Source organism: Trichosurus vulpecula, chromosome 1, assembly GCF_011100635.1.
Source record: "Trichosurus vulpecula isolate mTriVul1 chromosome 1, mTriVul1.pri, whole genome shotgun sequence".
In the NCBI taxonomy this organism is placed as follows: domain Eukaryota; kingdom Metazoa; phylum Chordata; class Mammalia; order Diprotodontia; family Phalangeridae; genus Trichosurus; species Trichosurus vulpecula.
Genome location: NC_050573.1, coordinates 490,959,700 through 490,976,746, shown reverse-complemented (window position 1 = coordinate 490,976,746; position 17,047 = coordinate 490,959,700). Strand labels below are relative to the sequence as shown.

Below are 17,047 nucleotides of genomic sequence, written 5' to 3'. Positions count from 1 at the left end.
GGAAAAAGTAAAATATAAAAACCAAAAATATCTTATTTATATAGTCATATATTTATATTAAATATACATAATAGTCAATAAACATGTATTAAGCGCTTACATCATGTTCATCATGTTATGCATTGTGCTAAGTGTTGGGAATACAAAAAAAGGCAAAAGACAGTTCCTGCCCTCGGGAAGCTCATTTAATGGAGAAAAACAACAGTTTAAAAAAAAAGCTGAAAAGAAGAAAGTGATGATGAAGTCCTTCCAACAGGTGCAAAATGATGAGGTGTGTGCCCTTGGCCCTTCTTCAAATAGAGGACCTGGGAGGACCTGTCCCATGTCCACCTGATCAGAGATGGCAAAGCAGTGTGAGAGAAAGAGGGTACTGAGAAGGTATGAGTTTCAGACTTGATGTGATTTTGCAGGAAAGTGAGTTCTCTCCAATGTTGTCAGGAATACTAATGATCATTATTAGCTGAGCCTAGCAAGGAAAATTAAGGACAATCGAAAGGTTTTTTAAAAAGCTATGTTGGGGGACAAAGGAAAACCAAAGAAGGGATGAGATATTTGTGTGGGGTAGAGTCCTTTGAGATGCATCTAATAAGATTAAATTCAATACGGATAAATATAAAAGACTTTAACTGGTATAAAAATTCAACTTTGTATGTACAAAGAGGAGGTATGCTTAGACAGGAATTGTTCTAAAAAATTTCTGAAGGTTTTAGTTGACTGAAAGTCCAATGAGTCAGAGGTTTGATGTGGCAGCCAAAAACCTGAGATATTCAGCTGCATTAAGAGAGACATATCTTCCAGAAATAGAGAATTATCTGAATGTGGGGAGATATCAGAATAGGGAGATTCATCTGAAGTACTGTGTTCAGTTCTTAGTGCCACAGTTTAATTAGGACTTTGGCAGAGAGGAGAGTGTCCATAAGAGGGCAATCAGGATGGCAAAGGGCCACAAGTCAATGCCATATGAGAATGGGTTACAGGAACTGAGCACATTTAAACTGGAGAAGAGAAGACAAAGGCGGGACGTGATAGCTTAAAAGATTGCTGTGTAGAGAAGGGATTAGATTTGTTCTGCTTGATCTCAGAGGGCAAAACAAGGCACAATTGGAAGGATTCACCAAGAGGCAAAGTTACCTTAGATAGTAAGAAAAACTTCCGACTAACTGGAGTTGTTCAGAAGTAGAATATAGAACTCATTACATTCCAGGGGATATCTTTAAGTTGAGGTTGAAATTTTTAAAAGATAATCATTAGCAACCTTGGAGAGAGCACTGTCAATCATAATGGGGAAGAAGGTGATTGTAAGAGATTCAAAAGTAGGTGATAAGTAAGTGGAGGCAGTGTCTAAGTTACTGCTTTTCTCCTTTCTCACCTCACTTGGTAATTTACAGATAACCCTGGCATGTGACCAAGTTTCATCATCCTGTTCAAACCCTCCACCTGCTCAATTACTTTTAGCATTTAGTTCAAAGTTTATATTTAATTGATTCAAACTGAGGCCTGTGATTGAGATTATTGCCTGTGATTGAGATTGATTGATGTTTTACACTGTTAAGGCACCAAGGTAGCTTATCATTTGTTAAATCAGATGGGGGGTGACATGATTGAGTAAATAACTCAACCAGTCTTTATAGATTATTCACATAAAGATTTTATAGAAAGAAAAACAACACATAGATGATGATAATGTCTTTTTAGATTGTTTTAGGGGGAAATAAACTTTCACGATCTCCATTTTTCTGGAATCTTTACCTTTTTTGAGCTATGTTAAAAATGAATACCTTAGTTTTTCTAAAACTCGATTATGGATTTTTTTTTAGTATGAATCAAACCTAGTTATTTTTCTGCGCTCACTTTGTTTTGGGTCTCATTTCCACATATTCTTACAACAATCAGCTATTCAAGTTTTAGATTCCAGATATAATTGTTTCACTGTCATCAATGATAAAAATAGATCACCGTAGAAACGTTATCAAATTTCTTCTATTTCATTCATTCACAAACACTACTATTATGATATTGCACAGTTGGATCTCATGCCAAGATCTTTTCATTCTCATTTCCCCTTCCATTCTTTTGTTTTCATTGTTGTTTTGGGAGGAAATCCTGCATATGATCTTTCATATTACTCCTTCATGATGTTTTTCACATGCTCTTATGATGTTTTTGGTTTTGGTTTTTTACTCTCATACCTCTCTGCTTTCCAAGATCAAGTATTTTCTGGCCGAAGAAATTTTGGAGTTCCTTTGTCCTTCTTGTTCCTCAAAAAAGACAAAATTTCCACCTAATATATTGGTGTGGGAGTTTGTAGAGAAGTTTAGCTATATTCCATAAACCACAACAAATATTTGAGAACTTCAGAAATACCAGTGATAAAGAAAATAAATAAATAAACAGAAACAAGTTTTTCTATCCAGTTCAGAACTGCACAAAAAGACTACTGGAGGTGCAGAGAAGAGCCATGCCAGGAAAACCAGTGGATTTCAGATATACATGGAAGCTGCAGGAGGCGAGGAGAGGAGCCACAGCAGAGAAGCCAGTATACACCAATAACAGTGAACCTAAACGAAGCTAGATTCTGTTCCTGGCCAAGCAAAGTGGAGGAACAAAACAAGTCCCCACAAATCATTGCACAGGGGGACAATATCTGGATGCACGTTCCTCAAAGAGTTGGAAGCCACATCAGGAGGCAGGAACTACTCAGAGCCTTGAAGCCAAGACTTGGCAGGGTTGGGGAGGGGTGTAACTGTGTGGGAGGTCTAAAATCACTATGATTTTCAATATCCCACTTAGTCCTAATAGGGCTGCAGCAGGGGAAACAAACATTTTCTGACTGAGGATTATGTATAAAAAAGAAGATAGAGACTAGCTGAGGCCAGAATACTCAATAGACTAGAAGGGGATTAAAACAAAAGTGAAAGAGTGAGGCAGAGATAAGGGCTTAATACAAGCCAACATATCTAGATCAACAACACCCAGACTACAGAGGGGACAGGAGAAAACAAAGCCTATCCATTCCACCCAAGGATATTGTAGAGGACTGGCATGAAAACTCAATCTAAGAATTGAGTCTAGAAAGATAAGGAAACATAAGAAAATACCAAACATAATAAAGAAATACTATGGATTAAGAGAAGTCCACTGGATGAAGTCATGAGAAACCCCACAAAAGAAAAAAAAAACACAGAAGAAGAAGGGAAGAAAAAGACAAGAGGTTATGATTAATAAACATAATAGTGAATAAGAATGGGATAGTGTATTGGTAATTAAGGAGGGCATTTAGCACTTATTCAATCAAGTGCCCTTGAAGAGTTTGGCCTTTGTTTCCTTGATTAAATTAGGAGTCCTTGATGACCTCTTTGCCTCAAGGGAAACCCTAGTTTACATGGGTTTGAGTGACGTGTCTGTGACATCAGAGGCTTTTTAGACCGTACGGGTTTAAGTCTCATTTTTGTGACACTTTTAGGTCATGTGGGTTAGTCGCATGTATAACTCACCTTTGACCCTGAACAAGATATATAAACACAGAGGATGGCGTTCTCCCTTGGGGCTCTCACTCTTGGAGGTGTGTTGATGTGGAGACTCTAGGCAGCTATAGTTAAGAGCCCTCCAGTTTGTAAATGCAGATGTTGGGACTCTGTTAAAGCCTGGTAACTATGCATTGACATTTGAATCAGACAAGGTCTGTCTGTTGAAGTTTGTAATTTGTATTTGTTCTGAAGTTCAGGGTGCTGGCTTTTCCCCCCGAACTAAGTGAATGATATTTGTATGTTGGATTGAAATAAGATTGTTAACTCCTTAACATTACTTTCCTTAGTAAAGCAGATCAAAAGAACCTGTGCTGGCAGCATTCTTGTTATTGGGCTTGTGTTGGTCTTTCACCCCCACAGCAGCTGCTAGCCAAATTGCTGCAATAGATGAACTCACCCATAAAATGAAACAGAGTAGCCAAATGGGTTAGAAACGAAATCAAACAAAATGTTTGCAAGAAACACAGATTTACACAGAATTAAGATGATGTCCAGAAGAGAATTTATCATGCGTCTAGCTGTTTAGAAATTCAGGCATAAAAATCATAATCTCAAATGACGTAACAGTAAAAAAAATAAGCATGGCCAAAACTATAAGCATAAAAATTATGTTGAACATCATAATGGAGAATATTAGAAGCCAGAATAATAAGATCAGGAGTAGAGCAAAATATCTCTACTCTTTCCAGTATTATGTGATATAGTTTTAGAAATGCAAATGATAACAATAAGACAAGAAAAATTAATGGAAATTTTAAAAAAAGCAGAGGTAGAGAGGAGACAAAATTAATAAATTGTGAAGATGAGATTAAACTAATTAATTAATCGAAACAGTATCCAACAAAGTAGCAGGATGTAAAATAAATTCCCCAAATCATCAACCTTTCCATATATTACCTATAACATTTGGCAGGAAGAGCTAGAAAGAGAAACTTGATTAAAAATTATTAAGGAATGTGTAAAATAATTAAGAGTCTACTTGCAAAGTCACATACAGGGATGAGAAGAATTGGAGAAAGGGAGAGGGAGATGGGAGGGAAGAAGGGAAGGAGGGAGAGAGAGAAAGAGACAGACAGACAGATAGATAGATAGATAGATAGATAGATAGATAGATAAAGAGAGAAACAGAGAGACAGAGAGAGAGAGGTTCAGCATAGGTCCATGCTTAAGTCTAGATATAGGTATCCAAATGTTCCTCTTTTCACTTCCCCACAGTAAGGTCCAGGGCAGCTAGGTAGCTCAGTAGATAGTGTGCTGGGCCTGCAGTCAGGAAGACTCATCTTCTTGTGTTCAAATCTGACTTCAGACACTTACTAGCTGTGTGACTCTGGGCAAGTCACTTAACTCTGCTTCAGTTTCCTCATCTATAAAATGAGCTGGAGAAGGAAATGGCAAACCACTCCAGGATCTTTGCCAAGGAAGCCCCCAAATGGGGTCATGAAGTTGGATACAACTGAACAACAATGATATTGAGGTTCACTTATTTATAGCAAACACTTATCAGCTTATTTGTTATCTGATGAGAGAACTAATTTTGAAAATATAGGCAATAATAAACAATATTTAAAGGTAATGTTTAAGCTCACCAAAAGTGCAGAGGCAGAGGAAGGGAAGGAGTAGGAAGAGGAAAGGGAATAAATTTACTTGGTCTTTTTGAATATTCCAGTAGATCTAATAAAACTTCTCTAGTTCTTATCAAACCTGATGGCCAATGAGTTCCTTCTTCTATTTAAGTGTAATTTCTCTTTCTTCAGTTTAAACCTTCCAATACTTGGAGAGAATATGAGAATCACATATCTCATTTTCAAGCTGAATTTGCTCGAGATCTTTAATATTTACCTCATATATTTTTTATATTCCCCAGCTTTCTGCAGATTTCTCTAGATGACTAGATTATATTTTATCTTACCAGGCAACTATCTTTTAGACCTGGAAGAGGCTTTAGAAACCATCTATTCCAACCTCCTCAGAGACGTCAAGTGAACTGCCTAAGATCTAACAGGTGGTAAAATGCAGAACTAGGATTGAAATCAGGTCCTCAAATCCCTTTCAACTATAGCACAGATAGGGATGACTAGGAACAGCTAGGACAAGGAAGACAGCTAAATAGAAGTAATCTAGTAGTTACCAAAGGATGAGGATCATAACCACAGAGGTCAGCTAAGGTAGGGAGAAGTCCAGGTTTAGGACACCATAGTCCATATAGACAGCATATGTAGGCACTGAGTAGGTAAATGCCAATTTTAGAGAAGAACTCTGTACTCTATTATACTGACTGATGGATGCTGGCGTCCCAGGGCCATGTTGGTGATCATAGATTTCAGAAGGAGGAGTAAAGCTTGGGCATGAATGTTGCCCTTGATTTGGACAGGGAAAACATGTTGAACTTGCTTCATTTGTCACCATTTAAAAATGAACTATTCTGAGTATTAGGTGGAATTAATATTTTTTCTAAAATATTCATAAGCCAAAGGAATATTCTTATATAAAATAAAAGGATTATGCATTTATAGAAGACTTTATAAGAGAATGTGTTTTATAAGAGGCAGGAAGATACTTTATCTTACATATTTTCACCCTTTCAGTGATGCATAGTTCTTAAAATCACTTGGTTGACTCTATTATATATTAGAAGATTATGTTTCTTCATCATGTTATAATTATGTTTGTTCAGCTTTGAGAAGTTTTAATAAATTATAGTTATATAAACTTTCTTTTGTTTCTTTTTAAATAGTATTTTATTTTTTCCAATTATATGTAAAGACAATTTTTGACATTCATTTAAACATTTTTTTGAGTTGTAAATTTTCTTCCTCCCTCCCTTCTTCATCTCCGCCTCCCTAGGATGGTAAACAATTTGATATCGGTTATATATGTGCAATCATGAAAAATGTATTTCTATATTAGTCATGTTGTGAAAGAAGAAACAGGCCAAAAGAAAATACCACAAAAACATAAAGTGAAAATAGCATGATTCCATCTGTATTCAGACTCCATCAGTTCTTTCTCTGCATGTGGAAAGCACTTTCTGTCAGGAGTTCTTTGGAATCATCTTGGATCATTGTATTGCTAAGAGCTAAATCATTCATAGTTGATTATCACACAATTTTGCTGTTATTGTGCACAACGTTCTCCTGGGTTTGCTCATTTCACTTTGCATCAATTCATGTGAGTCTTTCTGGGTTTTTCTGAAATCTGCTGGCTCGTCATTTCTTATAGCACAATAGTATTCTATTATATTCATATGCCACGACTTGTTCAGCCATTCTTCAAATGATGGGCATCTTCTCAATTTCCAATTCTTTGCCACCACAAAAAGCAGCTATAAATATTTTTCATACATGTAGGTCCTTTCCCCCTTTTTTATGCTTTCTTTGGGATATAGACCTAGTAGTGGTATTGCTGGATCAAAGGCCTGTACAGTTTGATTGCCCTTTGGGCATAGTTCCAAATTGCTCTCCAGAATGATTGGATCAGTTCACACCTCCACCAACAGTGCATTAGTGTCCCAATTTACCCATATCCTCTCCAACATTTATCATTTTCCTTTTCTTTCATATTAGTCAATCTGACAGGTATAAGGTAGTACCTCAGAGTTGTTTTAATTTGCATTTCTCTACTCAACAGTGATTTAGAGCATTTTTTCATGTGACTATAGGTAGCTTTGAATTCTTTGCTTGAAAACTGCCTATTCATATGTTTTTACCATTTATCAATTGGGGAATAACTTTTAGTCTTATAAATTTGACTCAGTTCTCTATATATTTCAGAAACAAAGTCTTTATCAGAGATACTTGTAAAAATTATTTCCCAGCTTTCTGCTTTCCTTCTAATGTTGGTTGCATTGGTTTTGCTTTTGTAAAAAAATTTAAATTTAACATCAAAATATATGTTACATCCAGTAATGCTCCCTATCTCTTGTTTGGTCATAAATTCTTCCCTTTTCCCTAGATCTGACAGATAAACTATTCTTTGCTCTTTTAATGTGCTTGTGGTATCACCCTTTATGTCTAAATCATGTATACATTTTGACCTTATCTTGGTATACTATGTAAGATATTGTTCCATACCTAGTTTCTGCCATACTGCCAATTTTCCCAGAAGTTTTTGTTAAATAGTGAGTTTTTTCCCAGAAGCTGGGGTCTTTGGACTTATCAAATATTAAATTACTATGGTCATTTTCTATTGTGTATTGTACACCTAATCTATTCCACTGATACACTTCTCTATTTTGTGGCCAGTGCTAGACTGTTTTGATGATTACCACTTTATAATACAGTTCGAGATCTGGTAGAGCTAAGCCACCTCACCTCACATTTGTTTTCATTGATTCCCTTGACAGTCTTGACCTTTTGTTCTTCCAGATGAATTTTGTTATTATAAAATTATCTATAAAATAATTTTTTGGTACTTTGATTGGTATGGCACTGAATAAGTAAATTAATTTAGGTAGAATTGTCCTTTATATTATATTGCCTCTGCCTATGCATGAGCAATTCATATTTTTCCAGTTGTTTAGATTTGACTTTATTTGTGTGAAGTGTTTTGTAGTTGTGTCCATATAGTTCCCAGGTTTGTCTTGGCAGACTCCCAAGTATTTTATATTGTCTATAGTTATTTTAAATGGAATTTCTTTTTCTATCTCTGGCTGCCAGGCTTTGTTGATGATAAAAAAATGCTGATGATTTATGTGAGTTTATTTTATGTCCTGTAACTTTGCTAAAGTTGTTAATTGTTTGAACTAGTTTTTTAGTTGATTCTCTAGGATTCTCTAAGTATACCATAATATTCATCTGCAAAAAAGTGTTAGGTTTGTTTCCTCATTGCTTATTCTAATTCCTTAAGTTTCCTTTTCTTTATTGCTAGAGCTATACAATATTGATGAGAATAGTGGTGATAATAGTCATCCTTGCTTCACCCCTAATCCTATTGGGAAGGCTTCTAGCTTATCCCCATTACAAATAATGTTTGCTGATGGTTTTAGATAGATACTACTTATCATTTTAAGGAAACATTAATTGATTCTTATGCTTTCTAGTTTTTTCAATGGGAATGGGTTTTGTATTTTTGTCAAAGGCTTTTTCTGCATCTATTGAGATAATCTTAAGACTTCTGTTGGTTTTGTTATTGATATGGTCAAACATGCTGATAGTTTTCCTACACATTGAATCAGCCTTGTGTTCCTGGTATAAATCCCACCTAGTCACAGTATATGATGTTAGTGATATATTACTGTAATTTCCTTGCTAGTATTTTATTTAAAATGTTTGCATCAATATTGATTAGGGAAATTTGTTTTCTTTCTCCATTTTATTCTTCCTGGTTTAGGTATCAACACCATGTTTGTTTCATAAAAGGAATTTTTATGTCATAAATTTTTTGTGTCATAAAAACTTTTTGACTGTTTTTTTCAAATAGTTTACATATTATTGGAATTAATTATTCTTTAAATATTTGGTAGAATTCACTTGTGAACTCATCTGGCCCTAGGGAGTTTTTCTTAGGTAGTTCATGGATGGCTTCTTCAATTTCTTTTTCTAAGATGGGGTTATTATGTCAGTATTCTATTTCCTCTTTTGTTAATCTGGATAACTTATATTTTTGTAAATATTCATACATTTTATTTAAATTGTCAGATTTATTCAAATATAATTGCGTAAAATAGTTCCTAATAACTGCTTTAATTCCCTTTTCTTTGGTTTGAATTGTCCCTTTTCATTTTTGATACTGGTAATTTGGTTTTCTTCCTTTTTAAAATCAAATTCAGCGATGGTTTATCTGTCTTACTGGTTTTTGCTTTTCATAAAACCAGCTCCCAGTTTTATTAGCTTCATAGTTTTATTACTTTCAATTTTATTGACCTCACCTTTGGTTTTCAGGATTTTCAATTTGGTGCTTAATTGTAGATTTTCAATTTTTTCTTTTCTAGTTTTTTAGTTGCATGCCCAGTTCATTGATTTGCTCTTTTTCTATTTTATTGATGTAAGTATTTAGAGACATAAAATTTCCCCTAAGTACTGCATTGGCATATCCCATAAATTGTGATGTGTTGTCTCATTGTTGTCATTCTCTTTGATGATATTATTGATTGTTTTTATGACTTGTTCTTTGACTCACTTACTTTTTAGGATTAGAATATTTAGTTTCCAATTAGTTTTTAATCTGTATTTCCATGGCCTCTTATTGAATATAGTTTTTATTGCATTATGATCTGAAAAGGATGCATTTAATATTTCTGCTTTTCTGCATTTGGTTGTGAGGTTTTTATGCCCTAATACACAGTCAATTTTTGTGTAGGTGCCATGTAACACTGAGAAAAAGATACATTTTTTCCTAACCCTTTTCAATTTTCTCCAGAGGTCTATCATATCTAACTTTTCTAAAATTCTATTCACCTCCTTAACTTTTTTATTGTTTATTTTGTGGTCAGATTTATCTAGTTCTAGGAGGGGAAATTTGAGGTGCCTTACTAATATAGTTTTACTGCCTGTTTCCTTCTGTAACTCACTTAACTTCTCCTTTAAGAATTTGGATGCAAAAAAAAATTAAAAAAATTTTAAATTGAAAGAAAGAATTTGGATGCTGTACTACTTGGTGTACATTATATTTAACACTGATATTACTTCATTGTCTGTGGTACCCTTTAGGAAGATATAGTTTCCTTCCTCATCTCTTTTAATTGGATCTATTTTTGCTTTTACTTTGTCTGAGATAACGAGTTACTCCTGCTTTTTTTCCATTTACTTTAGCTGAAGTATAATAGATTCTGCTCTTGCCCCTCACCTTTACCCTGGGCATGTGTCTCTGCTTCAAGTGTGTTCCTTATAAACAACATATTGTAAAATTCTGATTTTTCATCCATTCTGTTACCTACTTCCATTTTGTGGGTAAGTTCATCCCACTCACAGTCATAGTTATGATTCCTAACTCTGTATTTCCCTTCACTCTATTTTTCCTCCTGTTTATCATTTTCTATTTTCTTTCACCCTTTCCCTCCTCACCAGTGTTTTTCTTCTGACAACCACCTTCTCCAGTCTGTCCTTCCTTAAACTTTGTAAATGTTGTTTTCTCCTTTCCTTTAATAAGGATTTCAAGTTCAAGTGGTTATTTGAAATGGTTTGTGGAGTACAAATAGATGAAACCTTTTTTTAAGTCCCACTTTGTTTTTTTAATAACTAACACAAGACAAAGCTCTTGAAAGCTATTCAGAAGCCAGCTAATTTCTATGTGTGTCTATTTTTAAATTCTTAAACAAAAAGCACTCTATGATTCAGACACTCTCTATTCACCTAAAGGTCACAGGGCTGTTAGATTTATTGCTTATAGCTAAATACCATATAGTAACACAACTGCTCAATAAGGATCTAAAAAATGCTGCTTTCATTTTGACACAGGTATATAGAGCATGAGGCCTCATTTTCATATGAGCCATCTTTCTTTCTAAAGAAAATGCTGTACTGGCTATGCACACCTTTGTATTCATGGACCTGTGATTGGAATGATAGAAAATTTGCACTGAATTTATTATTTTCTCTAGACCCAAACTTTCACGTACAAGGAAAAGGGCAATGTTATTCATTTGACACAGGGAAGAGGCAATTAATTGTTAGATTCTGATTTTATTAAGTACTTTTGAAAATTAATCAAATAGAAAGGACATAATGGGGGGGGAATTGAACAGGTCTAATTTAAATGATGATCCACAAAGAGCAAATCTTTATTTTTATAAAAAGATAAGGAAGATATATAGAAGTCTCAGTTCTATTTTTAACATGAGTAACTATACCAGACATAGAAACTTAATTTTTTTAAAAAAATAATCAGGGAACAAGAATTTATTATATACTTATTCTGTGCCAGGCACTGAGTTAAGTGCTAGAGTTATAAAGACTAAAAAATGAAGCAGTCTTTGTTCTCAAGAAGCTTAGAGGAGTCAATCTGTACACATTTAAGTGCATACAAAATAAATATATGCCAAATAAACACAAAATAAATATAAAGTGGTCAGTTACATGGTACTTTGGGAAAGAGGGAGTTGAAAGCACCAGGAAAGGCTCTAGGTTGACAGTAGTACTTTAAGTGAATCTTGAAGGAAATGAGGAACTCTTTGAGTTGGAGGCAAGGAGGATCTACTTTCCAGGCATGATTTACTGTCAATGGAGAAGGCCTATAATTATTCATTGAATCAATCAATCAAATCAAATCAATTAAACATACAAATTAGGTGGTAACCAAGATTTTACTCAATTTGAGAAGAATGAAGCACTTTGATCATTGGATGAAAGCAGATGATGCCACACAGCAAATACCTTGGGATTGGCTAAAAGAATAAGATATACTTCTGGGCCTACAAATAACATAATAAAGCAGCTCACAGTCCTACATTCCAGAAACAGGCAAGCCTAGTAGTAGAGGAACTCTAGCTAGGTTCTTTAGCATCTCTTTGGGACTTCTATCATCCCTCTCACCCAAGAACATTGTGAGTTTGAGGGATTCATATAAACATAGTTTATTATTATATAATTTTTAGTTATTTTTTAGACAAAACTATAAATATCTAGAGAATATGCTACTCTTTGTTATATACACCATAATAAAGCTTTGATGGTTGCTCCTCAGGGACCACTATTTACTCAGAAGCAACTACCCAAACTATGCCAGTAGGGATAGTTAATTGAGTCTCTTAGTCTTAAATTTTATGTTTACTATTGCTGCGACTACTATCTAAGTTGTTTAATACCTCTCAGTCTCAGTTTCCTTAGCTATAAATATGGGGAAGGAGTAATAATAATATTTTATTACCTTCCTTACAGGAATATTGTTTGTGATGAAAACATTTTCTACAGCTAAGGGTGATGAAAAATTATTCTGGACCAATTTAAACTTCTGGGAGCCAAGATGGCAGGGTAAACAGTAAGTCCTCTCACCTCACCTTTTTGACCTTGAAAAACCCAGAGAATACTGCCCCAAGAAAAATCCTGGAATAGTGGAGCCAGCAGAAAGGGTACTGCAGTCTTTTAGCTCAGGAGGCTAGGGGGATAAATAGGGAAGGTCCCTTTTGCTGTGGCTGAAGGGGACCAATACAGGACAGGAGGTGTCCCAGCAAGCCAGCAGCAAGCCCCACCTCAGTGGACCAGTGGGAGATCCTTAGACAAAGGGTGGTGGAGCTGGTAAGCACCAATACCAGGACCCCAGGTGTGCCTCCACACAGCCAGGGGAATCAGCAGACACCAGCATGTATGGGCATCCACCAGTGGCTGAGGCTACCCAGGCTCTGGCACAGCCCTAGGGGAGAAGGAGACCCCCAGTGGCCAGAACCAATCTCCCCCACACCTCAAGCTGCGAGCTTTAGTGTAAACCTGAGGAAATGCAGAACGACTTCACCTGGCATCAGCCTCAGCACACACCAGCCAGCTCCAGGTCAGTACTAAGAAAGCTGCAACATTATATAGCTTCCAGCTGCCAGAACCAGAGGCCACAGCACACAAAGCCAATAACCAGGCCCCTAGCCCCCAGCACAAGAAGCTTGGGACAGAACCACCTGTGCCCTAGAAGTAGAGATTCACTTTAAAAGCCAGGAAAAAGGTAATCATAAGGAGCAAGAAGCAAATTAGAAAAACAAAGACCAGATTACCTTCGCCTCCAGTCCAGCGCCTCCTCCCTTGTCCGCTGGGCAGCCACTGCCACCGCCACCGCTGAAAGGATGAGTTTCCTGAAGAGCTTCCCTCCACCCAGCCCAGAAGACGGGCTTTGGCAGCAGTAGCCTGACACCAAAGCAGTGCTGGACGGCAAGGACCTGGGCACCAGCACCCTCTGCATCACTGAGAGCTGCCTGTCCTGGTTAGATGGCTCTGGAATAGGATTTTTGCTGGACTATCCCAACATTAGTTTACATGCTTTCTCCAGGGACCTAAATGCCTATCCACAAGAGCACTTGTATGTTATGGTCAATGCTCGATTTGGAGAAGAAGAACCAAAAGAACTAAAAGAAACTCCAGTGGCAGAAGGGAAAGAAGATGAGGACAATGATGAAGAAATTGAACCAATTGCTGAGTTCAGATTTGTACTGAGTGACAAGTCAGCATTGGAAGCATTGTTTGCTGCAATGTGTGAATGTCAAGCTTTACATCCAGATTCCTGAGGATGAAGATTCAGATGATTATGATGGAGAAGAATATGATGTGGAAGCACATGAACAAGGACAAGGGGATATTCCTACATTTTACACCTATGAAGAAGGATTGTCTCATTTAACTGCAGAAGGACAAGCTACTCTGGAGCGATTGGAAGGAATACTTGCTCAGTCTGTGAGCAGCCAATATAACATGGATGGAGTAAGGACAGAAGACTCAATTAGGGATTATGAAGATGCGATGGAGATAGATACCACACCAACTGTCACTGGACAGTTTGAGGATGCAGATGTTGATCATTGAAGATTACTTATACTGAGATTAGATGCCGCATATTACTGAAGGAGGGAACTTTCTATCTTTCCACAGTGGAGAGGCAGGAGAAGAAACATCTTTTTCCCTTCTGCAAAAATGACCTAAACCAGTTTTTAATTCAGACAGACTTATACTGAGGCCATATGAATCACCACCAGCAGAAGCCTACAGTCTTTATTAACACAAGTGGCTGAATTCACCCAAGAGGATATTTGTAACTTATTGACTCAAGAATCCCATGCCCAGTTGCAGTCATCTAGGCCTATAAGTCCTCCTCTCACAGTATTCATCTTCCGTAAGACAGGAGGCCCACATGGTGCAGGGGTATGGAAAAGAATAGGATGTGGGAGGATGTGCAACCAGGAATATGCCATATATGCATATATGTATGTATATCCACATGTACGTATATGTATGTACATATACAACATGCGTGTGTGCATATGTGTATAGCAGCACTTGCTGCTTGAGAAGAGGAGATTAAGAGGTCTCAGAGGCTTGTCTCTGCTCTTTTGTACTCTGGATCAATCAGGTAACTACCCATAGGGAATATCAAAGCCTGATTAGCTTATTCCTGCTTCTATGAGTAGCCTAATTAACTATTCTACCATGTCCCACCGACCTTCATTAACATAAGCTGGGAGCTTCTGACAAGCTTTTGCTATTTTCACAGTTCACTTTAGTCTGAAAAATGGATTTTTTAATTCCAGTCTGTTGTGACAAATTGGCCTCAAAAGCTATTCCCCTCTTAGATTCCTCTGAAGATTTAGAGAGTCTGGAATGAGTTCCTTAAAATACTGAAGACGAGAATCCTTTTGTCTTTGTTACAGCTAAATAAATAAAATTAGGCTTTATATGTTAAAAAAAAGAAAAACAAAGACCATATATTCTTACTATGGAGAAAGGAAAGACCAAAATATGAATTCAGAAGAGGACAGCACTGACACTATATCCACATCTGAAACCTCAAAAAGAAATATGTACTAGTCTCTGACTTATACTCTAGAATCTTTTTTTGGTGACAAAGAAGCTCAAAACATACAGCCAGAAGAAGTCAACAAAGTCAAAGGGCCTACATCAAAAGCCTCCAAGAAAAATATGAACTGGTCTCAGGCCATGGAAGAGCTCAAAAAGGATTTGGAAAAGCAAGTTAGAGAAGTAGAGGAAAAATTGGAAAGAGAAATGAGAGTGATGCAAGAAAACCATGAAAAACAAGTCAACCACTTGCTAAAGGAGACCCAAAAAAATACTGAAGAAAATAACACCTTAAAAAATAGACTAACCCAAATATCAAAAGAGCTCCAAAAAGCCAATGAGGAGAAGAATGCCTAGAAAGGCAGAATTAGCCAAATGGAAAAGGAGGTCCAAAAGACCACTGAAGAAAATACTACCTTAAAGATTAGATTGGAGCAAGGGGAAACTAGTGACTTTATGAGAAATCAAGATATTATAAAACAGAACCAAAGGAATGAAAAAATGGAAAACAATGTGAAATATCTCATTGGAAAAACCACTGACCTGGAAAATAGATCCAGGAGAAATAATTTTGAAATTATTGGACTACCTGAAAGCCATGATCAAAAAAGAGGCTAGACATCATCTTTCAAGAAATTATCAAGGAGAACTGCCCTGATATTCTAGAGCCAGAGCGTAAAATAGAAATTGAAAGAATCCACAGATTGCCTCTTGAAAAAGACCCCAAAAAGAAAACTCCTAGGAATATTGTCACCAAATTCCAGAGTTTCCAGGTCAAAGAGAAAATACTGCAAGCAGCCAGAAAGAAACAATTTGAATACTGTGGAAACACAATCAGGATAACACAACATCTAGCAGCTTCTACATTAAGGGATCAAAGGGCTTGGAATATGATATTCTGGAGGTCAAAGGAGCTTGGATTAAAACCAAGAATCACCTACCCAGAAAAACTGAGTATAATTCTCCAAGGCAAAATTGGACTTTCAATAAAATAGAGGACTTTCAAACTTTCTCAATGAAAAGACCAGAGCTGAATAGAAAATTTGACTTTCAAATACAAGAATCAAGAGAAGCATGAAAAGGCAAACAAGAAAGAGAAATTATAAGGGACTTACTAAAGTTGAACTGTTTTGTTTATGGAAAAGATGTTGTGCGTAATGGAAAGATGATGTGTGTAATACATGAGACCTTTCTCAGTATTAGGGTAGTTGAAGGTAATGTACATATATGTAGAGAGAAGGCACAGGGTGAGTTCAATATGAAGGGATGATATCTAAAAAAATAAAATCAAATTAAGGGATGAGAGAGGAATATATTGAGAGAGGGAGAAAGGGAGGGACAGATTGGGGTAAGTTATCTCACATAAATGTGATAAGAAAAAGCAGTTCTGTTGGAAGAGAAGAGGGGGTAGGTGAGGGGGAATGAGTGAATCTTACTTTCATCGATTTGACTTGAGGAAGGAATAACATACACACTCAATTGGGTATGTTACCCCACAGGAAAGTAGGGGGAAGAGGATAAAAAGGGGGGATGATAGAAGAGAGGGCAGATAGGGGGAGGAGGTAATCAAAAGTAAACACTTTTGAAAAGGGACAGGGTCAAGGCAGAAAATTGAATAAAGGGGGACAGGATAGGATGTAGGGAAACGTAGTTAGTCTTTTACAACATGATTATTGTGAAAGTGTTTTGCATAATGATACATGTGTGGCCTATGTTGAATTGCTTGCTTTCTTAGGGAGGGTGGGTGGGAAAGGAAGAGGGGAGAGAATTTGGAACTCAAAGTTTTAAAAGCAGATGCTCAAAAAAAGTTGTTTTTGCATGCATCTGGGAAAAACGATATACAGGCAGTGGGACATAGAAATTTATCTTGCCCTACAAGAAAGTAAGGGGAAAAGGGATGGGGGGGAGTGGGGTGACAGAAAGGAGGGCTGACTAGGGAACGGGGCAATCAGAATATATGCTATCTTGGAGTGTGGGGGAGGGCAGATATGGGTAGATGTTTTGTAACTCAAAATCTTGTGGAAATCAATGCTGAAAACTAAAATATTAAATAATAAAATATGAAAAGAATTTTTAAAACTACTAGAGAGCATAGGA

General features: G+C 36.5%; 1 pseudogene; it reads left to right on the top strand.

Annotated features, from left to right (window-relative positions):
* Window positions 1-13,230: 13,230 nt before the first annotated feature.
* Window positions 13,231-13,963, top strand: LOC118834060 (annotated as a pseudogene).
* Window positions 13,964-17,047: the final 3,084 nt, after the last annotated feature.